This window comes from Chelonia mydas, chromosome 12 (assembly GCF_015237465.2).
Source record: "Chelonia mydas isolate rCheMyd1 chromosome 12, rCheMyd1.pri.v2, whole genome shotgun sequence".
Lineage (NCBI taxonomy): Eukaryota > Metazoa > Chordata > Testudines > Cheloniidae > Chelonia > Chelonia mydas.
The window spans coordinates 26,069,310-26,083,330 of NC_051252.2; positions in this window are offsets into that span (position 1 = coordinate 26,069,310).

Sequence of the window (14,021 nt, forward strand, 5' to 3'; positions counted from 1 at the left end):
CGCCTAGGGTCGCCGACCCTCCCTCTCCTGAGAGTGCCCGACAAGATGGGCACGGCTGCGGGGTGGGTGGTTGGGAGGGAGGGGGGTACACCCATGTGTTATAAGACCGCTCCTAGATGACAATAATGATGGTATTCACAGCAGCTAACGGCTGTGGCTGGCGTCTCTCGCTCCGTCCCTCAATCAGAGGGTCAGACGGAGGGAACCGGACGGGGTCACCGAGCAGAGAACCCCGGACAGCGCCCACCGCTCCTCGAAGGTGTCAAGGGAGTCGGTGGATGCCGCCCAGAGGAACTCCGCCCGGATGCGTGAATGTACTGAGGATCGGAAAACGGCCCTACAATCGCAGGACGCCTCATGAGCCAACCTCCGCTCTCTGGTCTTATAAATGGCTGTTTTAGCCAAGGCTAGGAGGAGGTTAACCAGGAGATCCCGCGATTTGGTGGGGCCACGGATGGGGAGTGTATAGATGAAGAGGTGAGGGGAAAAATGAAGCCAAAAGCGCAAGAGAATATTTGTGAGGAGCCGAAAGAGAGGCTGCAATCTGGCACACTCTAAATAGACGTGCGCCAGGGTTTCCCTCACATTACAAAAGGGGCAAGTCTCCGGAATGGAGGTAAAACGTGTCAAAAACACGCCCGTGCTCACAGCCCCGTGAAGGAGCCGCCAACTGATGTCCCCGACGGGCCTCGGGACCAAGGTGGAGTACAGGCTGGCCCACCGAGGTTGCTCACCCTCCAAAGGTGGTAGGAGATCTCGCCACTTTGTATCGGGGCGGGACACCAGGGTGCGGGCGTGAAGGGTATGGAGCGTGAGTGTATATAAACATTGCCGTGGTGCAACTTGAAAACCGACCGGTTGCAGTTCATGCAGCCGGCTTGCAGTGAAAGGATGAGGGGTGTGTTGGGATCGGCAGGGTAGGGGCCCGATGGAAAGGTCCGGCGGGCCTGGGGTAGAGGATGGGCGGGGTGCGCCCTCGCGCAAGGCTCGGCTAACATAAGCCCGAGCGGCGGGGGTCAAAGCGTCCTCCACCTCCTGAAGTACGTGCCCAGGGGTACGAGGTCTGGAGAGCCCCATGCGCTGAGCAAGCGTCAGGGGATCCAGCCAGTCTCCCCGGTCGTAGTCCAGGAGGTCTCCGACTCTAGTGACTTCCGCCAGAACCAAACTCTGGCGCACCGAGCGGGACTCCGCCACCTGCACACGGAGCTGGGGGTTGTGTAGCAGGGGCTCCGCGAGGAGATCTGCTCCCACGGCGGCCGCCATGGACCTGGTCCTTGAAAACAGTTTCCAGGTCCGGAGGCGGTCCTGGTAGAAGACCGGCAGCCCGGAGAGGTCTCGCGGAAAACCTCTCGGACAAAGATAAAAGAGCTGCCGGTCGTATTGGAGCCCTTGGAAGTGGCGCAAGAAGGCGTGCGCCAATATGCTCCACATCAAACTACCTGCACTATAAAGGAGCCTCTGCAGGGCCTGGAGATGGAAAACACGGACCTGAGTGTGCAGACACTTCAGGCCCTGCCCTCCTTCCTTCAGGGGTAGATGAAAAACCCCAACGGGCCCGGTGCATTCCTGACCAAAAGAACTCTAGAATCGATGTCCGGAGGTTGGTCAGGAAACCCGGGGCCGGGACAAGGGTGTTGAGCTGGTACCAGAGCGTGGACAGGACTAGTTGGTTAAGCACCAGTGCTCTCCCTCAGAGGGAGAGACATCGGAGTAGCCTCGTCCATTTCCGGAGCTGCTCTATCACCCCGCCTTCTAAATTTTGCCAGTTCTCCGGCGAAGAAGCGTGCGTGGCAGAAAGGTAAACGCCTAGGTAGAGCAGTGGACCCGTGCTCCACCGGATGGTCTGAAGCGCGGGTGGGAGGGAGCTTACCTGCCGCCAGCCCCCCACCGCCAAGCCAGAGCTCTTGACCCAGTTGACTCGGGCGGAGGAGGCTGCTGAATAGATGGCTTGGCATGCCTCCACTCGCGCCAAGTCGCTCGGGTCCTGGACCACGAGGAGCACGTCATCGGCGTACGCCGACAGGACCAGCCGCAGCTCCGGCTCCCGCAGCACCAACCCTGTCAACCTCCTTCGGAGGAGACAGAAGAAGGGCTCGATCACCAGCGTGTACAGCTGGCCCGAGAGGGGGCACCTCTGCCGTACTCCTCGCCCGAAGCTGACCGGTTCGGTCAGGGTCCAGTTGAGCCTAACCAAACACTCCGCGGAGGCATACAGCACCCTGAGAAAACTCACAAACTGAGGTCCGAATCCAAACGCCTGCAGAGTGCCCAGGAGGTACCCATGGTCCACTCTATCGAACACCTTCTCCTGATCAAGAGACAGGAGGGTGAACGACAGACCGTCTCTACGCCCGAGTTCCAAAAGGTCTCAGACTAGAAATAGGTTGTCAAAAATGCTGCGGCCCGGGACAGTGTAGGTCTGGTCTGGGTGGATCATGTCTGCCATCACGGACCCTAGCCGCAGCGAGATTGCTTTTGCTACGATTTTGTAGTCCGTGCTAAGGAGCGAGACGGGACGCCAGTTTCATAAATCGCGGAGGTCCCCCTTGTTCGGCAACAAGGCGAGCACCGCTTGCCTGCACGAAAGAGGGAGGACCCTGCCCTGCAAAGACTCGGCCCAGACAATGGCTAGGTCTGGGCCAAGGATGTCCTAGAACGCGCGGTAGAACTCCACGGTCAGCCCGTCCATGCCCGGAGATTTATTGGTGGGTATGCAACGGAGGGCTTCTGAGAACTCGGCCAGGGTGAGAGGCAGCTCTAGTCGGTCTCAGTCACCCGCGCTGACCGTGGGGAGTTCCTCCCAGAGCACCCTGCAAGCGCCAGGATCGGTCGGATCTGGGGAGAAAGGGCTTGTGTAGAAGTCACGGGCCCTCCCCTACATCTCCACCGGATCCGTGAGGGGGGTGCCGTCTTCTGCTAGAAGGCAGGTGACGTGTTTCTTGGCCCCCCTTGTTTTCTCCAGGACATAGAAGAAACGGGAGCCGTGATCCATCTCCCGAAGGAGGCAGATGCGGGATCCAACAAAGGCACCTCGGGCCCGATGGTCCTCGAGGGCCCGGAGCTCCTCCCGCTTCTCCCGGCACGCTCCGCAGAGGAACAGGTCCTTGGGGCTGGCGGACAGATGCCTCTCCATCTTTAAGACCTCCTGTTCCAACTGCTCTATCGCTGCATTTCTCCGTCGGCTCGTGCCCCGGGTATAGTCACGGCAGCAGAGTTTGGCGCGCACCTTCCCTAGATCCCACCATCACCGCGCCGAGGGAAAGGCACACCGCTGCTCTCGCCAGGCCAGCCAATACTCCCGGAAGGACGTCACGAAGCCCTCATCCTCCAACAGGCTGTTGTTAAAGTGCCAATAGGCCGGCCCCAGCCTCTCTGCACAGAGGGAGGTTGTTATGGTGGCTAGATGATGGTCGGAAAATGGGGCCGGCCGAATGTTGGAGGAGTGGGCTTGTGAAAGATGGAAACGGGATAAATAAATACGGTCCAACCGAGAGTGGTGTGACCGATGGGCCTCCACCCGGACAAAGGTGAATGTGGAAGTGTCATCTGGGTGGTGGGCACGCCAGACGTCCACTAGGGAGTGATGTTTGACTATTTCTCGGAGAATGTTCACAGCAGCCGGGCTCAGCTTGGCCCCTGAGCGGTCCTGTTAAAGTCCCCTCCCAGGACTAGGCACTCGTGAGAATCTAGGGTGCTGAGGAAGTCGGACACCCGCTGATCGAATTGCGGCTGCTTCGGGCTCGTTGTCGGGGCATAGATGTTAACGAGGTTGACCACGAGCCCCTCCATACAGACTCGGAGATGCAGCAGGCGACCCGGCACGGCCTCAGTGACCCCTAGCACCTCGGGCCGTAGGTTGGGGGAGAACAGGGTCACCACTCCAGCTTGTCGAATCGTGAAGTGGCTAAAGTAGACCCCGTCCCCCCACTCCAGCCGCCAGCTGTCCTCGTCGGTCGGATCCGTATGGGTCTCCTGCAGGAAAACCACAGAGTACCCCCCTTCCCGAAGGTAAGAGAGCACCTGGGACCTGCGGAGAGCCATCCTACAGCCCCTGGTGTTCAAAGTTGCAATAATGAGAGGCGTCATGCGGAGGGCTGGGGGGGTGGGGGTTCCTTGTTGGCAGGGGTGTTTGCGGCCCCCAGCGGGTCGCGCAACAATCCGTGACCCATCCCGTAAGTGAGTATATCGTCACTGAAGTTGCGGGCCCGCCCATAGGCCGCAGCACCGTGCCTTCCTTTCCCTCTACCCTCCTTTATAAGGGCCCTTGTGGCCTGGAGGATTTGATCAAAGTCCCCCCATAGCTGGAGAGCTAGCTGTACCCTGTTGCGGGAGCCACGGATGTCTTCTAAAAACTCCCGCAACGCTTTTCACAGCTCATGGGGAGGTGGGGTTGCGATTTCCGGGTTATTCCCTGGTGGGGCTCTTGGTGCAGCCTCGTGGTCCACTGAGGCGGGCAGGCAGGGTGCGGACCACCGACAGGGCGTCTGACAGGCTAAAGTTATTAGGTCCGTCTCAAGCCTTGGGGTAGAAGGGGACGGCGGAGGGAAAATTGCAGCTCCTAATGGGTCGCGGCAGGAAAATGCAAAGGCTGCTTCTTGGGGGGAATCCGCAAAAAATGGAAAGAAATAACCCCAGGGGCGGCAATAGCATTTCAGGAGGAGGTGGATTGGGCAGGGACAGGGGTGGGGGCGGGGGCAGAGGCGAGGCTCTGGGCTTCAGGAGGCAAGCAGCTGAAAGGTGGCGCCTCCTGAGCAGATTCGAGGGTTAAGAGGGGGAGGGGGCTCCCAGTGATGCTAGGCGCAGGCTCTGTGGTGGATCTGGCAGCCACGGCCTCAGGTGGTGGACCTCCTTCTGTAGGGTGCCCGCCCGGGAAGGCGGTTAGGGGGAGGGAGCATGGGGAAAGGGGGACTGGGGTGAGGTTGCCCAGATTGAGGCCGGCCGGAAGTAGGTCATCCTCTCCCTGGGTGACTGGGGTCAAACCTAGGGCCTCGATCTTCTCATACATGTAGAGAGATTGCCTTCCGCCACCCCGGGGGTCTCCCCTCTGGCGTCCGCTTCGACGGTCGCTTCGGGGTTCGCGGGGGGTTCGGGTGATATTCGGGCAGAAGGGGCTTCCTCAGGGGTCTCGGAGGGGAGGGTCTCCTGTGGAGGGGAGATCCTACCTTTCAATGCTATTGTGTCTTCCCCTCCCGACATCGGCAGATGGATCTCACTCGTGGGCATAGTGGAAGGCTCAGTATCAGCCTCCCTTCCTGGTCTTCCGGGGGGTCTCCACATCGGATGGGTGCAGCGGAGCTTGAGCCTTCCGCTTGCCTCACTTTCCCTGGACTAGGGTCCAGGCCTCCATAGCATCGTTTTGGGGCTGGTTAGCAGGGGTCGTATTGGGGGGTGGAGTCAATGGTTCAGGGGCTCGGGGGGGGGGGTAACGGTGAGGCAATATGGGGGGGGTTCTCCTTGGGGCGGGCCCTCTCCTATGCCCAGTAATATCTTTGCTGCACCCTCCTCCATAGGCTCTGCTGGATTGTTAACAGCAAGGGCGGGGCTCCCTCGCTCGTCTGGGCGTTGTAGGGGAGGTGTCTCTTGGGCCCGGGCGGGAGCAGCAGTGGATCGAGCAGGAGGAGAGGTGGTTTCAGGTGCCGGGCGGTCAGGGGCGTCAGAAATGACGGAGCCGATGTCCTGCCGGGTCTTGGGGGTCTCGGGTGCCCCTCCCCACCGGGCCAAGGGGCAGTCTCTTCAGACATGCCCCGCTGATCGGCAGAGATAGCACCGGGCCTTTCCTGTGGAATAGTAGACCCGATAGCAGGCTCCCTGGTAGGGGACTAGGAAGGACCCCTTGAGTGCCTCTCCGTCACGTGCCGGCGGCGGCGGTAGAAGCTGCACTTGCCGGCAGAACGAAAGGACATGACGGATGGTGGGGTCCTTGCAGCCCAACGGGAGAGGGCTGATGAGAGAAACGGGTTTCCCCAGGGTGGAGAGAGCGGGTAACAGGGCGGCATTGGGTAGAAAAGGAGGGACGGAGGTCAGGACTAGGCGGACGCCCAGGTCCTCTAGTGGTTCCAGGGGAACGAACAACCCCCCCAACCGCCAGGCCCTTCTCCACCGCCTCCTGAGCAGCAGCCTCCGATGGTAAGAAAAAGACGACCTTCCTGTACATTTTGGAGGCCGCCACAATAGCCATGGGTCCTACCACCCTCGCCAACGCCTGCACGTATGTCTCCACGTGGGGCGAAGTGGGCACCAGGAGGCAACGGATGCCGTGCTTCCTGGTCATGGTGGGAAAGGGGCCCTGGCCGCTATTGATGGTAGCGGAGGCGGTGGGTGGGCGAGATGATGAGGCAGCAGGTGGGGGGGGGGCTGCTACCACCCGGGCATACGCCCTGGGGGCCGGGGGAGGGACGCTTGCAGAGCTGGTGGAGGGAACAGCGGGGAGGGACACCATGGTCGATGACGAGGCCACAGCCATGGAGGGCCTGGTGGTTGTAGCGGGGCCCTTTCCCTTCTTCACACCCTGGCCTTTCCGGCCAACTTGGGGGGGCTCTCCTAGAGTCTGGAGAGGCGGTGAGCGTAGCAGCGGCGTCTCCCGGTGCCTCCTGCTGCCGATGCCCCAGCGGGGGTGGTGGCAGGTGTTTTGGCAGCAGGGGGGGGCTTGGGGGTTGGGCAGGGGGGTAGATGGGGGAGGGGCAGCTGAGGTTGTTAGAGGGGCCTCACTCCTCTCATTCCCCGCCATTGTGAGCAGGAAGAGATGGGGAGGCACCAGAAGGAGGAGGGGGAAGGGGGAAGCAGATTAACCACTTCTCCCTGCTGGGCTGCAGGCGGGGGGGGGGGCGCAAATGGGTCGGACTGGACGGGGGAGGAAACAGGAGTTGGGATCAGGTAATAGGGGTAAACTGTGGGGTGAACAGTCCCGGGGGGGGGCATGGACCCACGCGCGTTTGTCCAAACAGTCTCGTTTGGTTGGCTGTTGTGTCTGGTCCGGAAGGCGGAATTCAGAGCAAGCAGCTAAATCCAGAGGCAGATGGCAAGTTGCCAGCAGGGACGGACAGCGGGGGGACCGTGACGGTTGTAGTAGTGTTGGGGGGGGCACCGATGGATTGGGGGGCAGCTCCGTGCCACACCCCCTGTGCCCCTACAAACACAGTTAAGACACAGTCAAACTCCCCCCACACGAGAGTACAGTTCAAAAGTTACTCAGTCTTACGGCCCCCTCCACGATGATTTGTAGCTTCCCTGGGCGATTCCTCTGTCGGCTGTCTTCTCTCCCGGGCTTTGTGGAGCATTCCAAAAATGCCAAGTAGATAAGAAGAAAAAAATAACTTGTCGGTTAATTATAGGTCCACAAACAAACAGCAAAACGGTTGGGTCTGGGGGCGTCCACTCCCCTCCTCTGGGGAGCAGGTCGGCAGTCCTCCCCCCCTCCTCCGGGGGTTGCAGCTGAAGCAGTAGCAGCGTCCGTCCGAGGGCAGGCGTGGGGGGCTGGCAGCAAGCTGGCAGCCGACCAGCACTCGAACGGCAGCAAAAAAACAGCAAAAAAAAAAAAAAACGAAGAAGAAGCGTCTGGCCTGGTCGGGGGGAACTGAAGCGGGGTCAAAAAGTAAGAAAAGCCCAGGCCAGGGGGCTTTAGGAGAGAATAGAAAGCAGATAGCTGAGCAGCAAGCGAAGGAGGTCCCTTTCCCCTGGGTAAGGGAACAGAGAAGGTTTCAGAACAATCAGGAACCTTCTGGAGACAATTAAGACAGACAGGCTGATTAGAACACCTTGCAGCCAATCAAGAAGCTGCTAGAATCAATTAAGGCAGGCTAATCAGGGCACTTGGGTTTTAAAAAGGAGCTCACTTCAGTTTGTGGTGTGCGTGTAAGGAGCTGAGAGTGAGAATGCATATTGTTGGAGGACTGAGGTGTACAAGCATTATCAGACACCAGGAGGAAGGTCCTATGGTGAGGATAAAGAAGGTGTTGGGAGGAGGCCATGGGGAAGTAGCCCAGGGAGTTGTAGCTGTCGCACAGCTGTTCCTGGAGGCACTCTAGACAGCTGCATTCCACAGGGCCCTGGGCTGGAACCCGGAGTAGAGGGCGGGCCCGGATTCCTCCCAACTCCTGATCAGACACAGGAGGAGTTGGCCTGGACAGTGGGTTCACGAAAATGGCCAAACTAAGGGCTGCCGTGAAGCTCGAAGGCGAGCAAATCTGCCAATAAGCGCAAGACCCACCAAGGTAGAGGAGGAACTTTGTCACAATATGTATGACGCATTCTACTTGAGCAAGGATTAGATTACATACATTACATCATTTACTGATCAGAGGTCTTGAGGGCAGCATGGTGAGGTCCAGCACCTCCTCAGTTTGTTTGTAAAAATAAAGGACCTGATATTACAGTCCTTACTCACACTAGTAGTCCCACTGGGGTAATGTGAAATTAGCCACATAAGTAAATGTTGCAGGACTAGTATTTCTTATAGTATTACCCCCTTTTTCTCCCCACACACAAATACAATTCTTTGCATGTGTAATAGAATAGAGGAGGTACGCAACTGAAAAGATTTACTTCTGTCAATTGTGTTTAGAATATTACTCAAAACTAAACTGAACTGGTTTCAGGTCTGGCAAAAATTTGGGTTTAGTTCATATGAACCTTATTGCTATGGATGCAAAATGAAAAGATTCAAGAAAAAGATTACCTCAGGCCAGCAGGTTTATGAAACTGACTAAAATCTCCTGTCTTACTTCCAGTGAATTTGAAGCTGAGGTTTTAGTTACAGATGAACCTGAAACTTAAAGCTATGTCAGGGACTCTCAAAACTCTTGGAATCAAAACTGCTGGAAAGGTTTGGTGTAAACTCCTGCAAATGCCAAAAATGGGCTTTACTCAGCTCCAGTTATAAAACCAGATCCTGCAAAGTACTCTGCTGCCCCTGTTGAAGTCAGTGGGGGAGTAGAGGGTTCTCAGTCCATGAAAATGGTGGTGTGAAAGCCAGCCTGGATTATTCTTCTCATCTCAAGAAAGATCACCGTAATTTGTGTCAGAAAAGCAACATGCATAGACCTGCTCAATACAGGAACTACAGGATATTCGTGGCTGAGCTATTAACTTGCTGGAAGCCCTTCACCCGTTTATCTTACACCAGTTCCTAGAGAGATTCTTCCCTTCAGCATTATAGTGAAAATCTTTAGCAGAAAAAAAGCTCTGTCTAGAATTTTGTTCTTTAAAGAATCACCTTTTCTACTGACTTTTTTGGAAAGCTTCCAGAACGTTAATTCCAATAGGTTTCAGAAAAGAGAGAATTAGGACTGTTCTTTTCAGCTTTGAACAAATGGGCCAACTATTTACTTCATCGCTAACAATTTCACCCAGTGTCTCATTTAAAATCTAGTAATTTTTTGTTAATGTAAAAGTCCCTCATGAGCTCAGCAGCAGAGTCCACATGCAGAGGACAGTCAGGATGAGGCCCTAAAATTTCAAGAAACATTTACATTCACTAGATCGACAGCAACTTCTTTTAAAGGTGATCTGAGTTCAGAAAACATATCTGCTAATGATACGGTCACTGAAAACCAAGGCCAGTTATTTAACTATCAGGGCTGGAACATAAGGTATCACATGCCTCTGGGAGTTGCGCACACACAATAGTTAAGAGTTCTGCCCTTTGAAGGCCAAACTTGATTTTCTGTAATGGAGCCCACAACTTCTAACCTACTATGACACAGACATACCGATCTTCTCAGTATTTCACAAAAGGGGATAGTGTGGTCTCTGCCAAAAGCAAAAAACTGTCTCATTGTCATGATGTTTATATGGGATTTTTGTATTGAGTGATATTTGTATGGGAAATCATTTTAGAGTTATGTAATATGTAGGACATGGGTTTCAAAACTGTTCAAGTGAAACTTGTCACCTGAGGCGAGGTGGGTCTCAGTACTAACTAAATTAACACTGAGAATGATGGACAATCTGTGGAGCCAAGCTGTATGTTTACCATCTGGACAGCACAGGCTTGATGATTTACAAAGAAAAGAGAACCCAAAAACACATTTCTGAATTGGGGACAACCTGGGGTAAGAGACAATAGTCTGTAGAAGAAATGAAGAAAGAACACACGATTTCATTCATTATGGAGGATACATTCTTCCAGTGGGGTTGTCTTATAAAAGATGGATCCCAGCTTTCTGGATTGGACAAGCACAGTAAGAACTAACTATTGGGTGAGGAAAGTAACTTGTTCGTAAGAATAGCCATAGATCACCTTTTGCTTTTACCTGTAGCCTTGTTTCCAAGCCGTTATACTTGCTTATTTGAATCTCTATCTCAAGCTCTTACATAAACTTCAGTTTGGTTTTAGTAAAGACACATCTAAGTGTTTTGTGCTAAGGAGAGTGTTGAACTGAGGCGAAGCCAGTGAAGTGGGGTGCACTGCTTCCGCAGGCAGTGGATCAGTGTGTATTGCATGTGTCCAGAAGATAAGGACCTGTGCACTCAAGAGTAACAAAGGGGGATGTGTAAATTGCTAGCCTGCATTGAGAGAGCACGTTGTTGGGGAGGGTTTCCCTTCATGGGCATAGACAAGGCTTTCTACCACTGTAAGCAGGTGGTAGTGATTCACCCTGGACACCTCCATTAAAAGTCACACCTATTCGTAAAGTGTGTTAGTATCCCCAACATTTTATGAAATCAGAAGAAGGGGAAATTGTGGCCAGTTACGGAACTATCAGCCCCACCCACATGCTTATACTCTCAGTACCTTGTTTAATATGGCTTGTTAAAAACTCTTCAGCTAGGGAAAAATATGATTAAAAGGGGCTTAGCATGTTCTGAAAAGTACGTTATTAGTCCCATTATAAAGATGCAGATATCTGTCCCCATGGTACAATGAAAGTTAAAGAAAATACTGTTTAGAAGCTATTGATAACACTTTATTTCCCTTTTTAACAGAACTGAGAGAATCAGTGACATACTTCATATTGTTTCAAGGGTTTAGATGAACAAATTAACATTAAAGCGTAAGTGCAGTATAAGCGTGGAGAAATGGCTTTATTCAAGGATGCTCTGAAACGGGTGATGGTCTGAAAGTAAATTACACATTCTCCCTGACCATGTTTCCTAAATAGTCTACTAAAATAAAAATCAGTCCATCAGTTATGTCTGAACACACTGGAGACATAATAGAATGTGCTGCACTGGAGAGACTTGCAGCTCCAGTCCTATGCTTAATACAGATTCCTGTGGCATATGGAAAGAATTTGTGACGGAATGTTGTTTAAAAATCTAGGCCTTGTATCTGTTCCACTAGGTTCCTTTCTGGGAGGCACTGCACTGTGAAAGTACACAGTATCCTTTTGTCCTAAATTAAGTCACAAGAGTGCACAAGATATCCTTAAGTGAGAGTGTGTGTACATTTTTGCTGTGTTCTCCAGATATCTTAAGGTTCTTGTAGAAAGGATGCATTATCACTGTTATGCATTTTTTTCATAGATATACAATTTTAATTCTTAAAATAAAAGTTGATTTTTACAAAATGTAAAGCACAGCAATGCCCCTAGCAGTGTGCCACATACAAAAATGTTCACTTTCCATTGAGAAGAACATTTTGTGCTAATCCTCAGAAAGCGTTCATCCAAGGTCAGATTTTTGGCCTTGCTTTAGTCATGTTGCCCCCCATATCTGGAGAATTCTCCTCACCCCCGTCTGATCATGGCAGTTTTATGGTTCCCTTGCACCAACAGAGTGGCACAAAATGACTGTACTGACATGAGGATCTTGCCCAATGTGGCTAGGTAATCAACCCTAGAGGTCATTGGGCCTGTGTTGATAGGAAGGCAGTGCGATTTTCTGACCAATCACAGACGAAAGTGGGCATTATTTGCTATTGTGGAGTCCTAAAGGACCCCAAAGCTATGTATCACTTTGAAGTCAGATGCCCACATCCGGGGAATGTTACAAAGGCAAGTTCTTAGAAGTGCTTCCCTCTTCTTACGTACCTCAGTCAGTCTTGCCTGGATTCCGTTTTAGCCAGCTGCTTTTCATATAGGTGCTAGGCATTAAGGAAGCTGATGGTTGGTGCTGTTTCTCTTTGGTGTAAGCAAGATATGGAGTTGGGTGTCATCTGTAGGCTGAATTGTCAGCAAAAATGTTGTCTCGTTAGTTCTTTTGCAGCTCCATGAATATCTGAGCAGAAAAATAATATCAACACTTGTACTTACAGCTTTAATGTTGTATTTTTTTTTGGTGGGGTGCGTGAATTATGCCTCCTGTAGGACTTTTAAAATGTCTTCCTCCAAATTCTGAAGTCACTTACCCGAGGCAGCAAGTTCTTGGCAGATTTGTTCTAACTGATTAGTTCACATGACATTAGCTGAAGCTTTTAAAAAGCAATATTTGTTTCCCTATGAGACTAGTAAACTATATTTTTTGCTTTTCCCTGGATTAAAAAAAATATTCAGATATTGGCTGTCACCCAGAGACTGTGACAACAGATCAAAGCTAGGTCCATGGCCGACATTTCAAGTCAACACATGGTCATTGTATTTTAAATGTGGGTCAATTTGTAACTTGAAGTAAACAATAAAGAGAAATGAACTAATATGCAAAATAGCAAGATCTCAGTTTGAGATGTTTCAGGACTGATTATGTCTTTAGTTCAACAAGATATTTAAGCACAAGCCGAAGGTTAAGTACATTAGTAGTACAGCTGGGTAAAATTTTTCAGATGGAATGTCTCTGTTCACTAGAACTGCCTAGATGGGCACAAATTCATCAAATTATCTGGCTAAGAACAAATCAGTCTTTGTTGTGCCATCTTTGAAATGAACCATTTTGACTTTTCATTCAAAATAACTTTAAAACGTAAGTAAAATTAAATAAACTTCAAATGAAGCCATACCTTACTGAAAAACTTGCTTTGGATAAACCTGAAACAATTTTTTTTCAGGTTGGTCACTGAATTGGAAAAAATCATACATACAGCTCTAATTAGTAGTCTACATGTTTGTGAGGTGTTCAGTTACTATGATGATGACAGCCATACCATATAGACACATTTCTGCCTGTTGTATGAGGCAAATTTTTCCTCACCGAAACAAACAAACCCTGTTCTGTACATCCGAGGCTAATGCTTGACAAAAGAGATAAGTCTTGTGCTAAACTTCACGCAACTCAGCCTCTGTTAGATCAGTTTAGGACCGAATTTAGCACAAATTCCCCAGCTCAATTCAAACAACCATGGAAATGTAGGGCTGAAAGGGACCTTGAAAGGTCATCAGGCCTAGTCCACTCTGCTGAGGCAGGACCAAATAAAGCTAGACCATCCCTGACAGGTGTTTGTCTAACCTGTTCTTACCTTTTACCTTTTCTCAAAGTTCAGGTTTTCTAAACTTTTTATCATTTTTATTGTTCACCTCTGGCCTCTCTCCAGTTAGTCAACATCTTCCCTAAAGTATGACACCCAGTGGACACTGTACTCCAGCCGAGGCCTCGCCAGTGCCAAGTAGAGCGGGATAGTTACCTGTATCTTGCATGTGACACTTCCATTAATACAACCCAGAATATTTGCCTTTTTCACAACTGCATCACACTGTTGATTCACTCAATTTGTGCTCCACTATAATCCCCCTTATCTGTTTCAGCATTACTATCACCTAGTCAATTATTCCCCATTTTGTAGTTGTGCATTTGATTTTTCCTTCCTAAGTGCAGTACTTTGCATTTAATTTGTATTTAATTTCATCTTGTTTGTTTCAGATCAATTTTCCAATTCCAAAGGTCCTTTTTAATCCTGTCCTCCAAAGTGTTTGCCTCCCAACTTGGTGTCATCCGCACATTTTAAAAGCATATTCTCCATTCCATTATCTAAATCATTAATGAAAATATTGAATGGCACTGGACCCAAGATAGACTCCTAAAGGACACTACACGATATGCCCTCCCAGTTTGACAGCACACCATTGATAACTACACTTACAGTACCGTCTCTCAATCAGTTGTGCACCCACGTTATAGTAACTTGCCTAGTTTTCTTATGAGATTAATACAGC